The sequence below is a fragment of the Callospermophilus lateralis genome, assembly GCF_048772815.1.
Source record: "Callospermophilus lateralis isolate mCalLat2 chromosome 11 unlocalized genomic scaffold, mCalLat2.hap1 SUPER_11_unloc_3, whole genome shotgun sequence".
Lineage (NCBI taxonomy): Eukaryota > Metazoa > Chordata > Mammalia > Rodentia > Sciuridae > Callospermophilus > Callospermophilus lateralis.
Window position 1 is genome coordinate 8467429 of NW_027510155.1, and position 22309 is coordinate 8489737.

Here is a 22309-nt window from a genome sequence, read left to right on the forward strand (position 1 = left end):
ACTAGTTCCCAAACCCTGGAGACAGCTGTCAAGGTAGAGAGTCTCTTGAGTGTGTTCCTCATTTGCAATACAATTGAGGAACCCCAAATGTCAGCTCACCCCAGATTATTTACCTCGGGGGCAATGTGACTCACTGAGAAAAACTTTGAAGGCCATTCTATCTAAAGAGAGATGAACAAAACAGGGGCTCTGACAGGCAGCTTTTCCCTAGCTATAGATGTTAAATTCAGTCTGCTGTGGCAGTACTTCCATATCTGAGGATACTGCATTCCCAGCATATTCAGCCCTTATCCTAAGAGCTACATGCAAGAAACCAAGGTCAGTCCAAGTCCACCCAGCATAATGCCCTACATAGAGACTCATAGGAAACTGGAAAGATAGACTAGAATAGCCTTATATTATCTTAACTCATTTTCCTTCAAAGATAACATTTATGTAGCATAGTAAAATATCAGAACAAGGACATTAATATTGGTCAGATGATAACATCTAAACACCTTATTTAGACTTCAACATGTTTTACACATGTTCATTCGTGTGCATGTGACTATTTTCATGTGATTCCACCATATTTATAGGTTAATGTGATCATTATCACAATCACAGTACAAAACTGTATTCTCACAATCAAGGAATGCCCTAGTGCCATCTTTTAAAAATTGTACTTACTTATTCCACCATATTAATCCCTGACAATCATTTATCTATTCTTGATCTCTGTAGTTTGTTATTTGAGAATGTTACCTGAATGGAATCATGAAATTAAAAAAAAAAAAAGAAAGTAAAAAAGGAAAAAAACATATATATTATATATGTAACATTTGAGGACTTTTATTTTCTTTTTTCTTTCCCATTCAAAATAATACCCTAGAGATTTTATTCCACCAAGGTTTAAAGCATAGTGTCACAACATACTTCAAATTCTGGGTAGTTCCAGAATAGAAAGATATTTTATTTTCTATGTCAGATATCTTAGAAATTACGTACAAATTTTTATTTAAAACAGTACACATATCTTCAATGTTCCTACAGTCAAAATATATAGCTCATATCCAGACCTTTACACATCCTATAGCTTATGTCAGTGTTCTTTTAAAGTGCTTACTTTGTTGGAAAATCAAATCACTTTTCATAAGAACAGGAGCTGCTTTTAAAAGGCTATGGTTCATGAGGTCTAAAGAAATCCACCTGGGATCATCTAAATGCATATGACCAGGAGGAAAATCAACCTGTATTTAATATTTATATTGAATGCCAGTTCACATTATCATTGACTTTTGTGAAAACTGATGCAGAAATTCTAATTCTAAAAAAAATAAAAATAAAAATAAATACCATGGCCTTTTTTTGATAGCTGCCATGCATCTTATTCTTAAAAGCCAATCATGTTTTCCAAATGAACTATCAGAATTAAAACAAAATCAACATGGTAAATTCAGTGACTCCTAAGATAATTCACTGTTGTTGATTAGATGCCTTCAGTACCACACATTTCTGAAACAAGAGAAACTGGAGTGTCAGAAAACTGCAAACCTCAGGCTTCCTGTGAAGATAGGAGATAAGCTTAATCATTCCCAGTGTGGAGAATTTATGAGGTGACCTCCAAGAACCCCCTCATCCTAGTGCTCACACCTTCCTCAGGGTTCCAAGGTTTTTGGGACTTGCTCCAGTTTCAATATTTGTCCACTCCCAAACTCATGCTGAAATCTTAATTACCTTTGCAACAGTATTAAAAAGCCAGATCTAAGAAGAAACTAGACCATGAATATTCTGCCTCCATGAATGGATTAATATACTGTAGGAGTGGGTTTGATATAAAAGGGCAAGTTTCCACCCTTTTGCATCCTCTGTCTCTCTCTTTCACCTGCCATGTTATGACATAATAAAGCCCTACTCCATACCAGCTCTTCTCTCTTGGATTCCCTAGACTCAAAAATTGTAAGAAAGCAGATTTATGTTCATTATAGATTACCCAGTCTTTAATCATTTGTCATAGCAGCAGAAACAGGCTCAATGACTAACAGCATAAATTATTAACACCACACCCCCACCCCCACCTCTGTATCTAAGCCCTCAGTCAGTCACCCTGTGGGATGGCAGCCCACATACTGTGAGAACTTTCAGTGAGCTTAGGGGAGGCATATTTTGCTAGGATATGACGTCTCCAGCCAGAGAGAACTTAAACATAGCAAACAACCAGGGGGGAAGAAGCTTTTCAGAGGTCTGACTGACCAAGTGAATGTAGCTTCATGAGAGATCCTGGACTAGAAGCACCCAAGTTGCTGCACGGGTACATAGCCCACAGGAGGTATGCTGTAATAAATATGTATACTTTTTATCTCCCATACTTGGAAGTAATATATTACAGAGCTATAAATAATTGCTAAATAACTAGTATGCAGTTAATGCAGTTTTATTTTTTTAAAGAAAGTGAAATTCCTGTGAAGATCTGGAGGTGGCTGAGAAAACAGCAGTGAACAGATTTAGAAAAGTGCTGAAAAAACTCTGAGGAAAGACGTGGTGAAAGCTTTAGCTTTGAATACTTATTTGTAGAATTTGGGGCTTTGAAGATATACTGGTGACAGTTTAACAAACGGTGAAAAAATTCCTATTAAATACTATAGGAAAGGAGTTTCTAGTAAACGAATTGCAGAACATTCAGAAATCCTATTGTTTGTAGCAAGGCATAGAGTAAAAACTGTACCCAAAGGACTAGGTGACCTAGATAAGGAGATTTCAGACTATAGTATTGAAATCTGCCTTTTTTTCCCGTTTCTTGTTGCTTACAGTAAAATATAAAAAGAGAGTAATAAGCTAAAGCATGACAGTTAAAGTAAAAGGAATGAGGATTTATTGGAATTAAAGATTCATAGTGTCTCCAAATGACAAACAGTGGTAAAGTTAGGAAATGGTTTCCAATCAAAGATCATAGCTACGCCTATCATACGAAAGCAGGACTTGAAGCAAAAGCTGAAAGTGTGACTCAAAATCTTTTGTAACCTCAGAAATTCCAGAGATGTTTTCTTCACACCCTGTTCAAGCAGACAAAAGCCTCTCTAAAGGAATAATGAGTGGGCCTAAACTTTGTAATTAACAATTGTAATTTGAATAGTACAAGAATATCAGAAAACTAATTCACTGGTGTTAACATATCTTGGTACTCTAAAATGTTTATCTTTATTTCTTGTCTAATTTGAGCAAAGAACATAACACAACCCTATATATACCTGTGAGTGCAAAATATCTAGACTACTACCAGTTCTTACAATATTTTCATCTAAAACACTGAACTCTTACTGAGTTTGTTTAAATAAACACTAACTTGTTTCCCTAATTTTCTCTCCCATCTCTACTACCACAAATTTATTCACAGTAATTTTACCATTTTATTCTTTTAAAATGTTATATAACCAGGCACAGGGGCACATAACTGTAATCTCAGTGATGTAAGAAGTTGAATCAGAAGAATTGCAAGTCCAAGGCCAGACAATGAAACTTTGTGAGAAACTGTTAAAATATAAAAACAAAACAAATAAACAATAACAACAACAAAAATGGGGGAGTAATTCAGTAATAGAATGCTCTTGGACCCAATATCCAATACTATTAAAATATATAAATAAATAAGTAGTTATCCAAATGCTCTTATTTGAATGTGGTCTGTTCCCTAAAGTTTCATGTGTTGAAGACTTCCTCTCCATGTTGGTGGTTCTGACCGATGGTCCTCTTGGAGGTGGTGACTAGAGAGATTCCAAAGGACAGAAGATATTGTGGGAAATAAGTCTCCCTCTAGCTTCTAGTTCATTACCATGTTGCAATGCACCAAGACAGCCCTCATCAGAGCAGAGCCAGTGCCATTACCATGTCTTTGAATCTTCAGAACAAGAGTTAAATCAACCTCTTCTCTCTTTTTTTTTAAAGTTAGCCTGCCCCAGGTATTTTGCTATAATGAACAAAAGACTAATAAATTAGAAAAAATATCATTTCCCCCTTCCAAGGCTATAATCATCCCCAATTCATTCAAAGTGAAAGCTTCATTTCTAAAAATAGCCTAAGGTCTACTTAAGTAGGCCTGCTACTTCATGATTTTATCAGTTTTTATTTTCTGCCCAAAAGAGACCAAGAATTAAGCAAGGATATTAAAGGAAAATTAAAAAAAAAAAAACAGAATAATAAAATAAGTAAAAGTATCAGAGAGAATATGTTAAAAAAAACACAAGAAAAGGAAATCCAAAATTATTCAGTTTATTTATACTTCCCATTCAGTAGTCCCATCTCTTGTAATCCCCAACTCATATTTGCATTCCTGTCATTAATTATTAAGTATAGATGGATAATCAAGGATAGACTGACATTTGAGAAAAGTCTCCATTAGGAAACAAAGACAAAGTAATGTAAAAATAGAGAAAAAAGAAAAATATTATACTGCATAACTTTAAGATGCTGTGTATGATCAGGAATGTGAGTAAAGTGAGCATGTAAAATGAAGAATCACAAACCAAATTTTGGGGAAAAATTATCCACAAATAAGAAGTTAATCTCATTGGGACTTTAAAAATGGCCACTTTCAGGGATTGAGGATATAGCTCAGTTGGTAGAGTGCTTACGTTGCATGCACAAAGCCCAGCACCACAAACAACAACAACAACAATAACAACAACAACAACAAAACACCCTCAAATTAAATTATCATGAAACATTGTAAAACTAAGATTTAGATAAGATATTTTAAAATTACAGAAAAAAAAAACAATAGAAATCTGGAAAGCATAAAATCACTCAGTTCGAATTTAAAATATGATTAAGGAGGGTAAAATGACAGTTTAGGAATTCTGAAGGAAAATTTAATGCAACATACCAGGTTCCTTAAATTGGCTTAATCAGCATAATCCATTAAAGATTGGCTTAAACAGCATAATCTAAGAAAGTATAAACATGGGATTCAAGAAAAAGAAAGTCTTGACTCAAAGTGAAATTATTGTTAGTTATACTAACAATTATAATGGATCCATTCATAATATAAATAATTGCATAGTTATAACATTTATAATAGACAAAATGGTAATAGTACACATAGTTATGTTGTGATACTTATGTTTAATAATTATAAATCTCACAATAACAAAAATATAAAATATAAATAATAATAATTTAAACTGAAGTTTTGTGAAATCAGTGAATTGAAGAGAATGTGGGAGGAGTTGGTAGACAGTTTAATTTTCATAAAAGAAGTAAAAAATCACAACAAACTAAAACACCAAGTGATAATAGGGCATAAATATATAACTGGTGCAGATAAACACCAGACTATAAGTAAAATCACAGAAAATTATTCCCTATAGAAATTACTAAAATTGTATCAGAGGAATGAATAAATTTTCAATTTATAGGCTTTTGGATGTTTTTGACAGTTGAGCAATTTATTTATCAGAAAGAATATGTCAAAAGCATGTTAAAATATATTAATGGTAAAAAATTAAATTATTTTGAAAAAGATTGAGAAATATCTGCTGAGGATTAAGCAGAAAGAATCTTAATATGTTCAAAATCCTAAAAATATTACTTCTATATTTAAATAATAACAAGAAATCTTTAAAAATTTCATTTTATTGCAGTGTATATTGAAATATAGAATCTAAATTATATACTTTATTTTTCCTGTGTGACCCTTGCTTCCCTTCTGAGGGCATTCCATTATAAATAATCAATGGTGACATCCTAAAAATCTCTATTATTAGCTCATACTATGGCCTATCTCTTCTGCCTTTATCACCAGAAATCGAGTCATTAAGACTGATACATCTAACAAGATCAGGGAATCAATAATTTTCTGGTTCTAATTCAGAAAACTCATTCTTAAATTCTGTTCTTAGATAACCATTTCTAGTGCCAAAGTTGGACTCACTCAGTTTTTGACCAGAAAAGCAAAATCAGTAGGAGACATACATTAAGAGATTTGTAATGAATTCATTTACATGATTGTTCAGACGGTCAAGGAAATCCAAAATTGTAAGATAGGTGTTTTTTGTTTGTTTGTTTGTTTTTTTTTTTTTTAAACTGCATTGAGTATCTTATGTTGCAATAAACTTAATATTAACCTTCTATAATTATATTATCTAAAAATGATAATATGATTACTGAGTATAAACGTGCAGAAGCATCAAGATTCAATATGAATGATTTAGTGAATAAATAGAACCAATTAAAAACAAACAGCAAAGAAATTGGCTCAGTGTTCCAGATAGGTCCAAGTTTGGGTTTCTTAAAAATAATATTTTCAGACATTTTATGTAAAACGGTTTGGAAATTTGTGTATTTTTACTAGTGTTTTAAGAAGACCTTTGAGGACAGGAAAAAGGAAACACCAAATTACTACTGAGATTTTTTTAAAAGATTCATAAATAGAAAAAAATGTGACCATTAAAATCTATTTTTATGCCTCTTACTGAATCAAAAAAGTTGATTTACCATGATTTTAAAAAACATAAAACACCATGATCAAAATCAGTTTAAACACATATTTGACTTTTTCATATCTAGTAGTTCTAAAGTGTAGGCATGTTCACATTATTCATTATTAAATAAGAATATTTGTAGTTTTCTGGAAGGATGAATTTTTACCATGATAAACACCTGATAAACAATTTTCCTCAGACAAAATAAAAAATACAAATGACTAACAAATATATTAAAACTTTTTCAACATCTTGGCAATTGAGGGCATGCAAATAAGAACTACACTGAGATTACATCTTATTCCCATTATAATGGCAGCCATCAAGAATACAAATTATAAAACATTGATTAGAATAAGGGGGAAAAGGAGCAGTTTGCATTATTCTTAGGGATTTTAAATAAGAACAGCCACTAGGGAAGTCAGTGTGAAGTTTCCTCAAAAGACTAGGAATAGAACCACCATACTATCAAGTTATAGCTCTTTTCAGTATTTATTCTAAAGAATTAAGTCATTATACTATAGCACTGTAGGCATAATCATGATCATAACTGCTCAATTCACCATGTTCAAATTATAGAACCAGTCTTGTTGTCCATTGATGTATTAATGGATTAAAAATGTGGTATATATACACTATGGAGTTTTATTCAGCCATAAAGAAAAATTGAAATCATGTTATTTTAAGGAAAATGGATGATACTTGAGAGTATTATGTTATGCAAAATAAATCAAACTCAGAAACAAATGTAGTATGTTTTCTATAATTTGTGGAAGCTCATTTCTCTCAATTGTGGAAAAAAGAGAGAGAAAGGTGGATGATAATCTCATGCAGATTAATAATTAAATTAGAATTAATTAAATGTTTTCAACCTAGATATCAAAGTGAGTGGACATAAATGTTAAGAGCAGAAGGTTATCAGGTGAGTAGATGTGTACCACTTGTTCCAGAATGACATATGGTTTACTCTGTTCTGGCTTCCATAACAAAATATAATATATTTAGTGTCATTGCTAAAATAAGTTCATTTTTCATGGTCATGAAGACTAGGAGGTTCAAGATCAAGGTGCCAGCCAGTTCTTCCTGGTGGCTATATTTCTGGTTTGTAGACAGTGTCTTTCTTACTGTGGATTCTTACATGGTCTTTCTTTGGTATATGTGCAGAAAGATCTCTCCATTCCTCTTATTATAAGGACACCAATCCCATCAGAACAGGATCCAACACATATTACTTCATTTAAATTTAATTATATTTTAGAATCCCTATCTTCTTAAACAATTTATAATTGCAGTTAGATTTTCAACACATGAACTTTCTGAAACACAATTAAATCCATAGCATAAATGTTCAGCTTAATAATGAAAAAGAAACACAACCTTGAGTAGTAACCATATTTTCCTATAGTTTGGATGAATTCAATTATCAACCAATGAAAGAAAAAGATGTTAGATCACAGTATCTGGAAAGAAATCCATTAGTCAAAAATATTGGGGAAGGTAGGAGGCCCCATGACAACTGAATTCCCAGTAGATTGATAATTTCCAGTCAGTAACTTTACTGGAAGAAAAGGAGAGGCCAAGTTTTAATTGTGGGGTGGGCTAGGAATAGAGCTGGGATATAATATTAATTTGTTAACTTTTACCATTGACATTCTTATAAATATGGAAACTAAAAATGATAGAAAATAAGTGGATGAGATAGACTTAGTATAGAGTGTAGAAGATCATAATAAAGTTAAGAAAAACAACCTTTTTAAAAAATCTGCCTTGAAGAAAAGTAACAAAAGAAGAATCTGATTGCAAATTAACATTTGAGAAATGTTGCTCTTAATAATCACCTCCTACTTCTGGCATTATTGGTTGGGCACTATGTTTTGTGCAGTCTAATAATATTTTAATGATGCTATGGTATTAGTTTCAGGTGTGTAAAGGACTACTGAACAAAACAACCAAATTCATTTAATTGAAAAATAAAACATCATTAGGAAAAGAATTTAGAAGTCTGTTTCTTCTTGAATGTTGAGTACCATGTTGCTTAGCAGAATGAAGAGTTCTAACCCTAAATATTTATTTAAATGTGTTTTCAAGATTTTAAAATACTATGGCTGGGGTTGTGGCTCAGTGATAGAGTGCTTGCCTGGCATGTGTGAGGCACTGGGTTTGATCCTCAGGACCACATAAAAATAAACAAAATAAAGATATTGTGTTCGTGTACAACTAAAAAAAAAATTTAAAAGATTGTAAAACATTAAATACTTAAAGTTTTCCAGAGTATGCAGATACTTAAAGTTAACCTATATGTTTCAATAATAACTTACCATGGATAAAACAATTCAAAGATGAACTTATCCTGGGACAAGTGATTCTGCCTTACATACATAGAGATAAAATATGAAAGTAAAATACTTGTTACAGTGGCACACATCTGTAATTCCAGGACCTCAGAAGACTGAGGCAGTAGGATTACAAGTTCAAAGACAGCCTCAGCATTTTTGGGAGGCTTAGGCAACTTAGAGAGACACTCAAAATAAAGAACAAAATGGAGCAGAGATGTAGCTAGAGGTAAAGGTCTGAGGTTTAATCCCCAGTACCAAAACATTGTGTGTATGTATAAGAAAAGAGTCTTACTGCAGGAAGGAAACTGCAGGCAAGGTAAAGAGGGTTAGACAGACATATTTGGATAAAAAGAAACAACATGATAGGAAGGATCCAAGATGAAGAGGTTATCCTGATATTGAAAATCTCCTATGATCTCTTTGAATAACTTTATCCTCATCAACAGTATATCTCAATATTTAGGAAAATATCACCTGGACATTAGATTACCAGAGAGTGACAACTTTCTTGTTGATGGTTAAATCTCTTTTGATGGTTTTCATGAAATGTGTTGCCATGTCAGGAAATCCACATAATAAGAAACCAAGAATGACCTCAGGTTACTAGTCAGTTATAAACTGAGGCCCTCAGTCCAAGCATCTAGCAGAAACCCAACCTGCCAAAGAGTCACATTAATGAGGTTGGAAAAAGGACCCTGCCTGGATAATTGTTCACTTGGGAGCTCATCTGTTGAATACACCTAAATATAGCCTTTGATAGAAAATGAGGTGGATAACACAGCTAAATTATCACAAGATCCCTAAACCTGAGTATAGCAACTTCATGATAACTTGCTACATAGAAAAAGATAACTAATAAAATACATTTATTAAGATAGAACAAGTAAAAAATTTAATAATAATATGAAAAACATAAAACAATTAAAAAGGAATAGCTAGTAGACAATGTTTTTTATGTGTCAGCTTCATTAGCCTGTATTCCCTAGTTATTCAGTCAAGAACAAGGATAGGTTTCACCATGAAAGTGTTTTGTTGAAGAAATTAAAGTCTGTAAGCCACTGACTTTAAATAAGAAAAATTATCCAATATGTTTTATATGGTTAAAATTAATTTATAGAAAGTTCTCAAGAACAGATTTGAGAATTTCTTCAAGAAGATATGGTGTCTATGGATAGCAACTTAGCCTATTTCAAGAATTTTAGCCTGTTATTCCTGGTAACATATCTTAGAATTTGGACTTGATTGCCCACTATGTTCAATCATATAAATCAATTCCATATGAGTCTCTTAATTTTTATCTCCTACTGATTGTGTTTCTCTGGTCAAAAACTGAGTGAGTCCAATTCTGCACTAGAGTGGTTATCTAAGAACAGAAACTTATGAATGTGTTTTCTGAGTCAGAATCAGAAAATTATTAATTCTCTGATCTTGTTAAATGTATAGGCCTTAATGACTCTATTTCTGCTGGTAATAGCAGCATAGATAGTCCATGGTATGAACTTATTATAGAGATATACAGAATATCACCCTTGGTTATTTTTAATAGAATGCCTACAGAGGCAAGGTTCAGGTTTGATACCTTTTAGTCTAAATAATTATAATGGAATTAATGGAGATTAATTATAATGGAGTATAATAAAATTGTCTAGTTGCTCAGAATTGATCTTGAGAAAGTATAGGAAGAAAAGGATGAGCTCAGGGTTTTCAGTTCCCAGCTTAAAAGCTCTGTATAAATGAAAGCTTGTATATTTAGCTCTAAAAAAACTGTATTATTTCATGTAACCACAAAGATAATCTCCCTGAAAACCAAACCCAGTGTCATCTTGTGAACAGAAGTAGCTTCCAAAGTATCTTACCAAAAATAATATATTGACCAAAACCACTATCAATAATAGAAAATATACCTCCTATTTTCATGTAAAAAATTTCTGAACTTCTACAAAATAAAAGTAAAAACAGGGGCTGGGGATGTGGCTTAAGTGGTAGCGCGCTCGCCTGGCATGCATGCGGCCCGGGTTCGATTCTCAGCACCACGTACAAACAAAGATGTTGTGTCCACCGATAATTGAAAAATAAATATTAAAAAATTCTCTCTCTCTCTCTCTCTCTCTCTCTCTCTCTCTCTCTCTCTCTCTCCTCTCTCACTCTCTCTTTAAAAAAAAGGAAAAACATACATTAATTGTCTATAGAATTCTATTAAAGTACTGCTTACAGGGAATGTTGATTACATATATTAATCAAATGAGCAAATTATACAATAAATAAAATACCAGATATGGAAAAATAAATCAGAAAAGTATGCAAGAAGTAACATGGATAATACAGCGAGTAGGAATATAATAGAAATATAAAAAAACTAAATAAAAACAGTTCTTTGAGAAAATAAACCAAGTAAGGTAATTTAAGAAGAAGCTAAAAAATCACAAAAATAATAACAAAAGGATGAAGAATAACCATTAAAACAATTAAACATTTAAAATATACATAAGCAATTAGTTTGTTTAAAGTTAAAATTACTCTCAAATATATTTGATAAAAACAAATGTCAGGAATATACAACCAGGCAGTTTACTCATGCTTGAAATAACAGCAATTTGGGAGTCTGAGGCAGGAAAATTACAAGTTTGAGACCAGCCTCATCAACTTCGCAAGACCTTCTCTTGAAATAAAAAACAAATAGATCCAAGAATGTAGCTTGATAGTAAATTGCTCCTGTGTCCAATCCCCAGTTCAAAAAACAATGTCATGTATACAAATTGATATAATTAGGATTTCTGAATAAACCTCTTTCCATAGAAGAAGCACAGAAAAAAATCCTAATGTCCCAAGAAGGAATAATTTCTCACATTGGAAGTTTACTAAATGTTCAAAGATCAACTAACCAGACCCAAGGCTCCATAATCCCTCCAGAGCACAAAGAAAGCATGAAAAGTTGCATTTTTTATTAAATACAAAATGCATTGATATAAATTCAAATAAATACTACTAAAAAGAAAAACAATTCTGGACTGAGATTGTAGCTCAATGGTAGGGTGCTTGTCTAACCTGTGGGAGGCACTGAGTTCGAGCTTCCGCACCACATAAAAATAAAAAGATAAAAATAAAGTATTGTGTTCATCTACAACTAAAAATATTTTTAAAAAGAAATAAATTCTATTTTGAAATATTATCTAAAATCATCAATAATATATAACTAAATAGAATGAAACATTTTGAAAATATTAAATGTCCTATTAAATTATGATAGTTTCTTAAACTACCCTCCAAAAAAAAAAAGAAAAGAAAAAAAAACTCTACTTCTGAAATGGAAAGCAAATCAACTTAGCCATAGTTCAAAATCAGACTCACATGTATATAGCCAATTGTATTTCAACAAAAGTATCAGAGCATGTAATTGGGTGAAATATTTCAGTGCATTGTGTTAGAAAAAATGGGTATTTGAGTGGCAAGAAAACTAAATTCTGGCCCTTCATAACATATAACAAAAATTAAATAAAAATAGACAATACACTAAAATGTATGAGCTAAAAATTTTAAAACTTTCAGAAGATAGATCAAAAGAAAATATTTATAACTTTGGCATAGAGAAATAATTTTTAGTTATATCAAGCAAAAACTAAATAAATAAAAATTAAATTTATAAAAAATATTTGCTTTTGTACTTTGAATATACAGGTTATGTATCAGAATGGGAGAAAGAATTCCTGATATCCATGACTGATGAAGAATATAGATTGAGAATATACGAACAATTCTTAAGTAAAGCATACTTCCCTTGTGTGTTTATGCTGCAACTAAATTTTTATTAGGCCATTGCTTTGTTTCAAAGTTGGTTTCATAGGCAGGAGTCCAATGCTGGCCTTATTTTGGTGTGAAATGAATTATTTTCTCAAAAGTGATTTTGTGCTGGAAAATAAAAAAAATGCATAAGGCATTCTATAAGTCTATAGACAATGGTAGTGCCAGCAACACTTTGGACAGAAAAATCAAATCCACTCATCGAATATGATTACTCCAGTGGGGAAAAAAAACGTTACACCATAATGGAAGAATTCCAATGTAATCAACCTGTTACCAGATGGACAGTTGCTTCCCCTAAGAGAATAATATAAGGGAGTCAGTGTTGGTTTCTGCTGTTGAAATGCAGCCATTCAGCAGGATTGATGGCCAGAAGCATCATTGGGATAATCTATATTTTTTATTTTAAGCACAGCTTTCATCACTGCCCATCTATTATGGTAGGTAGACTCCTTAAGCAAGTACATGATAGCTGAGGACCAAGCAGTTAGAGACATCAGAGAAAATCCTACCATCCATCTGACAGTTTTCTGCAGTGCATGTCTTTTGATAAGCTTTGACACACTAAATAAATCAGCATCATCTTTTTTCTTTTTATGAGGCCTAGCTACAAAAAAAATCCCCCAGAGCTTTTTGTCATACATGTTTCAGTCTTGTTCTTTTTTGTGTCATTGGCTGTCCAGTAAATTTGTTGGCTACTGCCCATGATGCAGAGTAAACCAAATCTTCTGGTCATATTTCATTGCAGGCACTGTGGACAAACAGAGGAACATTCCCTACGAATGCTTTCATGTAGAGACATTCCTGAATGGGACTGTAATAATACAGAAAGGAGTAATGAACAAGAGAGTGGCACTGAGGTAGGAGAAATGAAGGTAAAGCTATCTCTTTGCAAATAGTCTTGTTATGAATCTGCAGAACCTAATAAATAATAAAAAATACTGAAAAAAATAACATGATATAAAATTAGGGTGCCGTCTACTGGTATAAAATTAGTCAACAGTCTGCTCAAAGAAATACAACCAATCGTGTGTGTATGTACGTGTGTGTGTTTGTGTGTGTGTGTGTGTCTGTGTGTTGCTATAAAGGATCACATTTAAAAGAGCAGTTAAAAATAACAAAACACCTGTGAATAAATTTAACAAAAAAATGTACAAAACTGTATTGTTCAAATATATTCTTCTTTCTGAACATGTAATACATTTGTACTCTGCACATTGTGAATGTTAGGCGAGGACATGTGACTATTTCAGACAATTAACTGTGGACATATGTCAAAAGAGTCACTTCCAGAACTGAGAAAAAATTGGTAATTTCTGATGCATTCATTTTTATGATCTCTTAATGGATTGTGATTCCTCAGAGGATGAAAAATTTAATTAATATGCTAACATCAGGAAAGTACTTTGAATTCAAAAGCACTGCTCAAATTATACCAACCTCTACCATTTGATTCTATGTTCATAAGCCACAGTGTTTTAACCTGTTCTTTCCATGTTGAAAAGAATTTTCTGTAAAGATGGAATTATCCTATTGTGAAAAGTCTGTTATTGTGATCAGGTGTTTTGTTTTTGTTTGGGCAACTTGGCATTTGGAATGTGACAAGTGTAATTACGGAAATGAACTTTTAAATTTAATTCAAATTAATTCACATAATTTAAAATAAGATGCAAACATTTACATGTGGCTTGTTTATACCATGTTGGATGGTATAGGTTTGGACTAATGGCATTAACTCACTGAATTTTGGTGAGGCCTAGGTATATCATGGCTATTTCCCTCTCCCCATCTTCATTCCAATGCATATGATCTTTGCTTTCCTTTTTGGCAACTTTCATTCTTTATTTTTGGGGACAAAACTTTGACAGTGTAATTATGTGAGAGACTAGATATTAGTCTCTGTTCCCCACCATCCTGAAGTTGCTAGTTTGACAGAACAGTGGAATGCATTTTGAAGATGCAGGTACTGCATTGTTAGTTGGCAGTATCTTGCAGGGCTGGAGCAAGATTCTGTATCAGGCTGTGCATGCTCTGAATCAGTTTCCACTATATGCTACTGTTTCACCCACAGCTAGGATTCATGGGAAACAGGAATAGTACCACTCACCATTACCCATTGTTATGCCTGGGAATTTTTTTCTTCCTCTTCTTGCAACCTTATGCTCTACTGACCTAGAAGACTCAGCTCCAGAACAAAGAATGTTTGTATGAGAGGATCAATGATTCCACTGAACTGGAAGTTAAGTCTTTCCCCTGGTCTCTTTGGGCTCTTCTTGCCTCTCATTCAACAGGCTAAGAAGGCAGTTATGACGTTGTCAGGGGTAAATAATCCAGATTATCAAGGGGAAATTGGATAGTTACAATGGAGGTAACGGTGAGTATGCCAGGAAGACAAGAGTATGCCTTAGAGCATCTCTGAGAACTGCTATGCCCTTATTAAGGTCAATTGGAAACCACAACAACCCAATCCAGGAAAGATGTCAAACACCTCATACCCTTCAGGACTAAAGGTGTGGATCACCCCTCCAGGCCAAGATACAAGACCTGATAAGGTACTTGTTGAGGCAGACAGACTGTAGCATGGGTGTGAGAAGAAGATGGTTATGAATTTTAACTATACTACATGACCATCTGCATAAATGAGGATTGTATTTGTCATATATATTACTTTCCTATTTTGTTAAAATGTTTGTGCATATATACAAAAACATTAAGCAAATATATTTGTTTACTTTTCTCTTTCTTCCTTGTCCTGTAATATAATACTAATTTACTTAATGTTAGTGCTTAACGTGATGTTACATCTACATTGTAGTGTTTAAGTTTAGGGATTTCAGTAAACATTATTCAGAAAAATTTTCTTCCCATTCTGGGGGGAATTGAAGCATTTTTTATTGTAAATTGAGAATTATCAAGATAGTTGGAATGATAACCTTGTTATTGTGTTTACATAGAGATTAAGTGTGATATAAAGAGACATATTTTTGTGTCAAGTTGATATATGGATTTGTGATGGTTAATCTGTATTGTCACATTGATTTCATGAAGATATGCCTAAAATCAAAAACAAAAATCAAAACAAACAAACAAAAAACTGGTGTGTCAAGGAAGTTGTTTCCAGAATTGATTAGCAGGTAGTACAGAAAACTGAGAAGAGAGATAAACTCTGAATGTGGGTGGCATAGTTCAATTGGTGGGTGGCAATTTGGAACAAAAGTTGGAAGGAGGGAGCCTACACAGATGCCAGTTATTTCATCTTAAGCAGGATTTTTGCTCATCAGTTGAGGACATTGTGTTTCAGTTCCTTTACTCTTCAAAAATCAATTTTAGCCAGTGATTCTGCAGAATCTTTAGGCTTTCTGGCCTCGAATAGAACTGCATTCAATGGGCGGCTTCTGAGATTCCAGGTTTTTGAACTGATCAGCCACTGGTTCCTGTAGCTCTCCAGCTTACAGAAGGTCACTGTGGGACTCACCAGCTTCTGATCCAGTAAGACAATTTAATAAATCTTTTTGATTCAATGCCTCTAGAAAATTCTGATTAATGCAGCATACTTTCTAAATTTTATTGCAATTTGATAATTTTCTGTGTCTGGCATATTCCAAAACTGATAAAGAAGAAACTTTGCCACAACACACAGATAGTCGTGTATTCTGACTTAAGCATGTGACCTATTTTGTACAAGCAGATATTAATAAGAATAATGCAAAGATTAAAAAGAGTTTATGCAATGGGTTTATCATGTTACCATTCTTAGGCCTCTTCAAATGGGTAGCAGTTCCTCTGTGAACTGGTTACCACATGAGAACTGGTTAACACATGTCTTACCACATGTGAACTGGTTACCACATGTCTTATCACATGAGTCTGGTAAGACAGAATATCCACAAACACAATTTACATAAGCAGATAGGGAACAAGGAACAGCAGACGTCTATATTAATTACAAGTGAGTCCCCTACAACTCAGAAAAACTATACAGGGTGGATCAAATCTCCTCTACATTTTTTTTCACTTGTGCCACAGCTGAGGGACCCCAGAAAGCAGCCTGCCATAGGTTTGTTTCCTGGGGCAATGTGACTTCTGAGCTAAAGCATTCCTATTTCTATGGGGACACTGAAACAGATGCCAGGCTATTCTGGCCAGTTCTCCCTGATGTGCGATTTTGCATTCTCAGCACATTCTGTGGTAACTCTGGAGACTTACAAGTCAGGAAGGATACAGTGAGTACTGGCTAATCCAAAGCCACCTAGGGAACTGTCCTGCGTTCAACCACCACATAAACTGCTTTATTCCAGACCGGGGAAGGATCAGAAACCATGTGGAATAAGACTCCAGTTACCTAGCACAATTCTTTTTTTCCCAGATGTCACAATAGCTGAATGCTGACAAATAAACTAGCTAAGGTCAATTGAGCTGAATCAGAAGAATGTTTAGGTTCATTCCAGACAAACAGTACATGGAATAGTGAATTAAGTAAATGATTATTTAAGCTTCTAAGTTTTGGGTTGGTTCATTACCTGGCAAAAGTAACTCATACAAATGTTTTACTAACTCCCAGATGCTAAAGTGAGTGATTTCAAATATTCGTTGATAAATTCATAGGAAACATGTCCTGAAGTTAACTATTTCCACTGATATAAAAATTAGGTTTCATCTAATTATATAACTTCAATTTCTCCCAGATTAAAAAAAAAAAAACCTTCTAGTTTGAGAATTAGCAGTAAAGAAAGTGAGCAGATGAGAAGAGAGGATTGTGGTTGCTGATTGGTTTGATTTATTTGTTTCCACCCAAATTCATGAATAAATTTAATCTCTATTGTAAGGTATTAAGAGGAGAGACCAAGTGAGACCTTTAAAAGGGAACTGCATCATAAGTGTCCTACTCTCGTGGATGGATTAATCCATTCATTGCTGAATGAATTAGTGGATTAACAAGTTATTTTTAGAAATGGTTTTGTTATAAAAATAAGCTCTCTGTCTTGCTTTTCTGTCTTAACTTCTGATGTCATGTTTCTACTCAAGATTTCAGTTTGAGCTGAATAAACCTTTATTTTAAAAAATTACTTGGGCTTTGGTATTCAGTTATGGCCACAGAAAGTGGACAAAATCATGCCTTTAAAGAAGCTTTGATCATTGAATACCTAGAATTATAGTGGTCAAAAAAATTAACTTTTGTATCTTAATTTGGGGAATTTCAATATATCTGGACACAAATTCACAGGCAAATTTAATCTTAACTATTAATTAGCCTTGGAATTTAAAATTAAAAAGTGGTTAATATTTAAAATGTTGGCAGTTGTATATAATTATCTGAGTGTCATTAATTGGAGAATTGTAATGTCAACTAATCTCCTACAATCTACTAGTATGCTATTTAGGGAAGGGTGATAAATAAAAGACAAATTCTCAGCCTTAGTCAAAAGCGTAGTTTTGGAGTTAGTACAATTAATATATTTTCCCAAAATATTTCAAAACATTTTGGGAAATAAATGATTATTTTCCATCAGGGATTTCAAACAAATTCAAAGAAGCAGTGGCTGTGGCAAAAGAAAAGTCTCTGGATGCTGTTGGCTGCCAGCCCTTGTGAATGCTCACTTCACAGGGAGGCTGCTTAGAACCAGCATTGCCCATGACTAGTGGCTGTTCTACCCAGCATGGCAGTTGAATTAAAAGACCAATTATCACATTGTTTTCCCTCCAATTTAGTCAATAAAAGAAATAACTACAATATTTTGATTTTCATCTCACATTTAATTACCATGTTCTTTATTTCTTTTAGAATTTAGGTGACATATTCAGCATGCTATGCAAGACCCAATACAAATACATGCGCGCACACACACACACACACACACACACACACACACACACACACACCACATGCTACATATTCAGAGCAAGTTATCAAAGAATAAAAGTTATTCATAATAACTCAGGACTCATGAAAGCTAAGGCTCATCAATTCTGTAACTGCATCATCTGGAAATCAAAGTCTCTTCAATTACCATGGTAGGTCAAGAGACAGCATGAGAGTCAAGCACCAGCAGGGTGAAGATTAAGTTGTAAAGTTCCACAGATGATTTCCACTCACATTTCATCAGCCAGACTTGTCATGTGGCCATCCCTAACTTCAAAGAGGTGGGAGAAGCTCACAAAGTCATTCTCAAAAGCTTCTTTCTTTAAAAGAACTTTCTGCATGCTCTAAATTTCACTATATCTTCAAAGTTTATAGCAGGCAGAGAGCACAGTGGAGGGGAATCTGTGGAAACAAGATAAAGTAGTATCTTCTTTGCTGTTTTTCACTTATGATGCCATCAGCTAAGAGGCAAGAGCAATTCAGGCCAAGAGCAAAGGCCATCAGTCTGTTCTATTGTGCCACATTGGTGTCAGTATTTGTATTAGTGGCCAGTGAAAAGTAGTCTTCAGGCCATCTGAATCCTGAACTTTGTTTAGCTAGGAACTTCCTTGTGCTGGCCAGCAGGGTACTTCTTCTACCCTTTCAATGACCTGAGAGAAAGTATTCCTAGAATTCCATGAACCTGGTCTTCATTTCACAGTGGGAATTTTGTAAAACTGATTTGATTGAAAAGATAGGTCATCTTGATATTTGGCCTCTATTTTCCTTCTACACCTGTCTACCATTTTTCTGTGTCTCCTCTTCTTTGCCTCTGCAGGTCTGGGTATGACTGAGTTCTCAGGTTCATGAAACTCCAACAGAAAACTGTACTTTGCTCTTTGTTAGAAATTGTCATGTTCAAGTGCACCCACATCACAAGACAAAAATCTTCTGTCTTCCAGACCTAGTTTTTATAATGGTTGACATCATCTCAGATGAGTCTTAAGGAATTTATTTTTTCTGATACCATGGATTGAACACAAGGGCACACTACCACTGAGCTACACCGACACTCCTTTTTATTTTTATTTTGAGATAGGGTTGGTCTCAAAATAAATATAGGTTTACCTTTATCTTATGATCCTCCTGTCTCACTCAGTCCCTGAAGAAGTTGAGACTAGAGGCATGCACTGCTGCACCCAGTAAAATTTGGTATTTTTGTTTGCATTTTATAATGTTTTGCATGAATTATTGTATTTTCTGTTCCATTTATCTGCAATGTCCTCTAAGCCCCTAAGTCACTAATGTTCCCTACTGCTAATACATGCATGAAAATTTAATGTATCTTCCTCACATTAGGATAGAATTTTTTTTCAAAACTTGAAATTATTTTATTAGTCCATAAACTCAATTAATCTAGTTGCTTAAAACAATGATCTTATGTTTCAGTGCATTATCAGTGTTAATATAAGACCCCAATATATTCATTTTTAGGAAACACTGGAAAATGTACAAATTCTGTTGTTTTTAAGGCTTTTTCAATGCATGCTCATACATAATATTCACAAATTAAGCATCAAATCCATCACTGTAAAAATCTTTAAATGTATTAAGTCAACACACACATGCATAATTTAACTAATATTAAGTTGATAAACATATTCCTAAGATAATAAGAAAAAATATTTGTCAGGGCTGTGGTTGTGGCTCAGTGGTAGAGCACTAGCCTAGCATGGGTGAGGTGTTGGTTCAATGCTCATGACCACATAAAGATAAGTACATAAAGGTATTGGGTCCATCTACAAATAAAAATATTTAAAATTTTTTTCCAACTTTATTCTCTTTATTTAAACAAAGTTGGTACAAGTTTTTTTAGAGCAAATTAATATAATGTGAGTTAAAATGTTACTACAAAAACATTTAAAGAGACCAAGGTGACAAAATTCAGAATTAAAGAAGAAAAAGAGAGGAAAAACAAACAGATATAGGGAGAGGCAGGAAAAGGAATATTTATAGAAAGATAAAAAGAAAAACCTATTTTGTTTTGGTATCCTGATCAAGGGATTGGATCCATTATCATCATTTACCAAAGAGGTTTAGGGAAATAATTCTGTTTGCTCCACTAGGTGTTTATCAAAGAGGAAAGAAAGTGATCACACTCTACTGTGAGCAAAAATTTAATTGTTGTAAGCCAATGAAGCTTAGAAGCATTAATTTTCCTTGACTAAGTTATCTTCAAACTTGTAAGAGAAATAATCTGAGAGTTTGGTGGGAAGCCTTTGATTTGTCACCAAGACAGTTTTCATCTTGAATATGATTGCATTTCTTTATGTTTCCATCAGTAAATCCTCCAACAAGTCCATGTTTCAAAGAACTGTAAAACTGGGCTTTTGGTGACCAAAAATCAGGTATGTAGAGCATGGTCCTCTTTCCAGCATTGTCAGTATGATTTAAAAATATTTGAAATGTGCTAGTCTCGCTTTCCACATAAATAGAAGATAGAAAACTTTAATGGAGTCCCAACAGGAAAACAAATAAACAAAGATACATATCTCTCTGTTTCTCACTCTTATTACTCTTCATATCTGCACAAATACATAAAATATACACAAATACATAAAAACATACACAGACTCAAATATACACATATAAAAGAATACCCTGCTTTGTAGATCAATCAAAGTGTGGACACAAATTCAATAGGCTTCATAAGCCAAAGTGACTCTTACCTTATGGGCTTTTGCTCCATAACAAATTGGATCATTTTAAACTAGTATTCTAGGTTACTCTATGACGTCACTAGAAGGTGTAATTTCTGAGCACAGGGTGACATACTTGAGCACCTCTACTGCTGAGCTTAGGGTCTTGGCACTCAGTCACCATCTTCTATCTGTCTTCACAGTTACCCACCATGGGGACTATGCTAAGACACAGATACATTGGTCTTTACATTTGGGAAAATCCCAAACTAATTTACTTTTTCTAGGCACAGGAAAGACTCACTGCCTCTGTTGAATGTCATCCCCTCATCTCTCAGAGCCAGCCTTGCCTACTTCTTTCTCGTTGAGCTGCTTTGGTAAAAATGGAGCTCAGTAACAGAGTGAGTGTGTGTGTGTGTGTGTGTGTGTGTGTGTGTGTGTGTGTGTGTTTGTGTGTTTGAGGGTTTTGATGCAGGAAAGAAGAGGTCTCAATGGGCTTTTGGGAACCTGGAGACCTGAGATCATGTGATATAAGTTTTATAAAAAAAAAATCTAATTTAATAACTACTCTTTTAACAAGGCATTTTTTATTTATGACACATGCATATTATTTAAAAAAGATGTTAAAGGTGAAAAAAGTCAATCCAATAAAAATGTTTTACATCTTTTTTTCTATGTATACTTAGTTTTTAAAGGCAACTTCAGTATTAAGTGTTGCTTTTCAAAGTTACAAGAATTCTATAATTAATTTTTTTAATAATACATGGCCTTTTATAAAGATTGATATGATCTTGCCATAGTCTTGACTGAAGACAGGTAGCAGATGTTAATACTCTCATTCCTGTTAGGATTGCACATTTTTACTGTCTTCTCTTTCTACCCAGTCAAGCATGATCGTTTTTTATCATTTTTCCTCACCCCAGTTCTGTTGCTACTGTTTTCTGAATACTTTGAGAATTCTACAGTATCAAACATTATTTTTTTCTCTACTTTCCTCATTTTCTGCTTAAAATTTGTACTTTCTTGCTGTTACTTCTATCTTGAAACCATCGGTTTTCAAGTTCTAATATTTTGTTGATGTATTGTATAGTCCTTTATTCTCTCTGCCTTTCTAACTTCACAATATTTTGTTCAAATCCTGTTTTCTTTTAATCATTTTAGTAAAATAAAAGAAGGAGTGAA